This window comes from Colobus angolensis, unplaced genomic scaffold (genome assembly GCF_000951035.1).
Source record: "Colobus angolensis palliatus isolate OR3802 unplaced genomic scaffold, Cang.pa_1.0 Scaffold411, whole genome shotgun sequence".
NCBI classification, from domain to species: domain Eukaryota; kingdom Metazoa; phylum Chordata; class Mammalia; order Primates; family Cercopithecidae; genus Colobus; species Colobus angolensis.
Window position 1 is genome coordinate 1,463,806 of NW_012117500.1, and position 5,170 is coordinate 1,468,975.

General features: G+C 37.9%; 1 pseudogene; it reads right to left on the reverse strand.

Moving 5' to 3' along the window:
- Window positions 1-304: 304 nt before the first annotated feature.
- Window positions 305-4,548, reverse strand: LOC105521901 (annotated as a pseudogene).
- Between the last annotated feature and the right edge of the window lie 622 nt (window positions 4,549-5,170).

Consider the following 5,170-nt stretch of genomic DNA (forward strand, 5'->3'; position numbering starts at 1 on the left):
ACACAGTAACTGAGGGATGGAGGTGGGTGGCCATTTTAGATAGATCAAGAAAATCCTCTTATAGGAAGTATGACATTTGAGATGAAAGCTGAAGGATAAACAGTAGCCAAACTAGTTTTAACACTTTAGAATGTTTTTTACACTTCTTTTCAGATGTGCTTATATAATTTATTTTTGATAGTTTCACTGTACATTTATTTTTAAAGAAAAACAAAAGACAAATCCAAGTTTTCCAGGCAAATAAATTCATAACTTTATCACATCTGATACTATCATCTTCTGTATAAGCTTTTAATTAAATTGTTTATACATACTTCATGTTGTTTGATTTCATTAAATGTCTCCTATTATTCATTGTGCAAATATTTACTAAGCTAAAATAAAAACAAACATTAAGAAACAAATTTTTACCTTGTAATGTAAAACAAAAGAAAGAAAGGGTTTTTTAATGCTATTCTATGCTTGAATGTTGGCACTCTTGTTTTTCAAACCTTATTTATCAAAACTGATAGTAGCCTCAAGAAGTTTAATGATACTGGTCTTGGTATTTTTTGCCATATTTATTACATAGCAATAGTATTTACAAGGCTGAAGTAGCTGACACATATTGGTAGTCACTGTATAATTTTGATTACAGTTATAAAAATTTAGTTTATGGATTAACTCTGTACCCTGTCATCTTTTAGCCTGCCTGTTCTTTCTTGGAATAAAATACATATCCCCTAGGGTTAAGATCCATAGTTCCAGAATATTCTCAGCCATCTGGTTCAGGTACAGGGTAAAGTTAAGCTGGAAATAATAATTATTAGCTAAAAGAAGCTTTTTTTGTCTTACCTACTTCCCAAGGGCTCTGTTTGTAAAAAGAGTACAGACCAGAAATCCTGTGCCTTGCTGAATTCTTTCCATGTGCCATCCTATTACTGAGCTTTCGCTTCCTCATTTTTTAAATGAGAAACAAAATATCTGCCCTATCGCCACTTACAGGTGTGATTTATAGATTTAATGAGAATATATCAAAATACTTTATAACCCACAAAACATAAATTTATATAATGCTAGTCACTTTGAATTGAGCATCCTCTAAATTCTAGAAATAGTACTGGAACCTTTGCATATATAGTGTTACCTTTTAATTCTCAATACCACCCCTCAGTTTTTATAATTACATTCAGTATATAAATGGGTTAAGAGAAGTGCAAAAAATGTTAGGTAATTTGACAAAGGTCAAATAGCTAGAGGGGGCAAAGTTGGGATTCAACACAATATTGCTTCCAAATAGAGGCTTTACTTTTCTCTTCTACTCAGAGCTAACACAACAGCCTTATTTAATATCCTTAAGAATGGTGGGTGAGACTAAGAAAACTTGGGATGGGGAGGAATCAATGAATAGCCTACTTTGACAAAGAAAACACCCTGATAAAATCTATGCTGTATTTTAGAATCCCTGGGCTTCATATACTGTTTTATAGTTTTTATTAATCAACTATAAGATGAAAAGTGAAAAATAAATGTTCAGATGCCAAAATACGATATGCCATCCCACCCAAGCTTATATTTTAAAATTCTACTTTACTCATTTTATCAAGCATATAAATAAATCACAAATAACATGAAATAAGAAAAACATAAAGACTTCCTTTGCTTTTGGAAAACAGCTGAGAAACAACAGAAAATTATTTTTAGAAATACAGAAAACAAAGTTGCTTTTATAGTAGCCAATATGACCTCACTAGACATTAAGACACATCTCTGTTTGTAACCTTAATACAGCTATAGTATTACTATTTATAAAAATCAAGGCCTCCAGTAAAAACTGAGTATTTTGCCACGCTAATCTTCAAATTGCATCACTAAAAATATAGTTATATACACCAATTTCTAATCTCAGAACATTCTACACAACAGATTTTAATCACTGGAATAAATAATTGCTCAGAAAAGCAGTACTGCTTCAATTACAATATGATTTGCCAGTCAATATTCCTGTTTTCCAGTAAAAAGATTTCATGAGCAGAAACATTGAGCTCCTTGTGTTTTCATCAATCAAGAGAACATTTCTGGGCCAGGCATAGTGGCTCACGCCTATAATGCCAGCACTTTGGGAGGCCGAGGTGGGCGGATCACTTGAGGTCAGAGCTCGAGACTGGCCTAGCCAACATGGTGAAACCCCATCTCTATTAAAAATACAAAAAATTAGCCAGGCGTGATGACACGCGCCTGTAAGCCCACCTACTCAGGAGGCGGAAGCAGGAGAATAGCTTGAACTTAGGAGGCAGAGGTTGCAGTGAGCTGAGACTGCGCCACTGCACTCCAGCCTGGATGACAGAGCGAGACTTTATCTTAAAAAAATTAAAAAAAGAGAGAGAACATTTCTGAGCAGCTTCCATGCAAACATTTTTAACAGGTTGACACAGATCTGTAATCTTCGCTCCTCATAATGGCACTGCCAGACACAGGCATGTGAACTCCTACCTCTGCACCCTTATGGACAGTGTCAGGACCTACTCCACCATCACCTCTATATCCAAAGATAGGAGCTGGGTCCTCAACCAGTGAACCTTTGGCATCATATCTTTCATAAATTTCTATTCTCCAAATCCAGGTTCCATTGTCATTACCAAGGCCATATCTATTTTATTAGTGCACGGTGCCAAATACTCAACTGTAGTTCCCAGTTTAATGGCAAGGCCAGCATTCAGCTCATTCTCCCAAATGTCTTTAATCAAAGCCCTTGGGTTCTCAGTAGCCTCGAGATGAAAGGTGTACTGATTGGCACCTGCTCCAGCCATTGGCTTTACCCACTGTTTATGGCCTGAACCCTCTCATGTGCATGTCAAAGAGTCCTGACCTAGCTGCTTTTGAAGGCTTTCAACCACAGAGTCGATTATCTAGAGGCACTTGTCCCCAAATTGGCCAGGCCACTATTGAGGAGAGGTGGGCCAATCTTGCAGTCTGACACTATAGTCTGGGCTTATATAATTTATAATATAATGTTTTCTTGATCTATTATAGAAGTATCTTTAAATATTCTTCCACAGTAAAAGCAATCATATAATGCAGTTAAGGTTCCCCATTCTTCTGCCTATTTTGTCTTTCCAGTCCCTATGCCCCTGTTCCTAACTCTCATTGCTGTGCCAGAGGAATTGCTAGTAACAATCTGCTTGATGACTGAATTACTGACAAGCATTCTGTATTGACATATTTAATTCAAATGTGGTAGATAATTTGAAAAGTCTTAAGAGTTCTCTCCTTGTTATTTTCCCTGGATATGATTTTACCTTTCCTGTGCAAAAACCAATGCAAGTCCCAAAGGCTGAAGACTCTCCCCAGTTCCCTTTTAATTGTGTAACTGAATGGCAAGCACCAAATAAATAGTGGCTCCCCGCACCACAGTAACAATGAGAAATGATAGACTATGAGCTATGTGCCCAATAGTCAGCAAAAGATTTTACGTATATCCTTATTTCATCCTCACAAAACAAACACTCTACCCTATATTGTCGATACTGTCTCTGTAAATGTCCCTATTTTAGAAGTGAGGCTTGTAGATTAAATAAATTGCCCAACATCACATAGTAAGAGACATGCAAAAGTTTATGTTCAGGTCTGGCTGATTTCATCAGCCCTGCTCTAGATGAAGGGTTGGCAAACTATGGCCCAAACCAGTTTACCACTTGTTCTTGTACAGCCTGAGAGCTAAGAATAAATTTTACATTTCCTAATGGTAAGGAAAAAAAAAGAATAGTCTCTTGTGACATATAAAAATTATATAAAATTAAAATTTCAGTGTCCATAAATTGTTTTATTGGACCACAGCTACACTCATTTGTTATGCGTTATCTAGAGCTGCTTTCACACCACAACAACAGAGCTAAGTAGTTGAATAGTTGTAACAGAGATGCAATATCCTGCAAAAACTAAAATATTTAACATCATAATTTAAGGAAAAGTTTTCCAACCCCTCCTCTAGATAGGCAAGAACCACATGGGCAGCAAATGAGTAACGGGCTTCATTGATCTCAGTTTAATCAGAAAAACTGAGTTACTACAATATCATGGTATTAGATGGTTTGATATAGGAATCAGGACTTACAGGAAAGTGGAAGAAGCTAGAAGACTGAAGATCTGGAGGCTTCAGCTGGAGGATCAGGAAAACTGCCACTATAATTTCAACTTGAAGTGCCAGAGTGGGTAAAGAAAGCGGGGCTCGTGAGGAACTCCAAGGAACCACTACCCTTGGTTTCACAACCCGAAACGGGAGTTCAGGAACAGCTTTGCAAAGCAATCATGTCTGGCAGTCAAGAGCTCCCCAAAATGATGGCTTCTTTTCACTTTTGCTTTCCAAATCTCTGCAAGTTCCTCCCAGTGGTAAACAGTAACTCTGACCTATAGAGGAAAAGGAATTCTGGGAAACAGGCCCAGTCTTAGAACGAAATGATGATTGTGTAGGTTTGACAACATAACCCAGCATATGTCCCAACCAGTGTTTGGCGATACCATAGGCACTACTTCTCCAGTAGTAGCCAGTACCTGCAAAGAGCCTGCCATCTTGCCTGTGGTGGAGATGTAAATTGGGCCCCTAGGATACCCATGGCAGGTCAGGATGTAACCTTCTCAGCCCATATCTTCTAGGTGTGGCAGGTTCGCTTGCCTAGCCTTCTATTACACCCCCTATTCACAGTACTTATGCTGTTTCTCCTTTGGAATTGGATCCAGACTTGAACCCCAAACTATTCAACTGGGTACCCAGTATTTTATTATCTTCATTGTCAGATTGTGTTCATTGTCAATAAAAGGCACTTCCCTGGTGCTCACTTCTGCCTTCAAGCTGGGCTGGGTGCCTTATAAACTTCATCTCATTTAATACACTCAATAACCCCTCCAGGTAGGGAGGCTTAACCTCTTTTTACAGATGAGGAAACTAAAGTTTGAAGAGATTAAGAAAATTGCCCAAATTCACGGTGTAAATGGTGAAGCCAGGTTTGAGTCTCTGTTCCATATGATTCCCAAACCCAGTACAGCAGACTATTATGCTCTGTGCTACAGCCAAGTTCTTCTCAGACTCTGCTTCCAGAACACTCCCCTTCACTGTGGCTTACAAATTGGAGAGCTTTTATTTGCTGGTAATCTAATTGCCCACAACCATGTTCTAATTCTCCCTCCCTCAGAT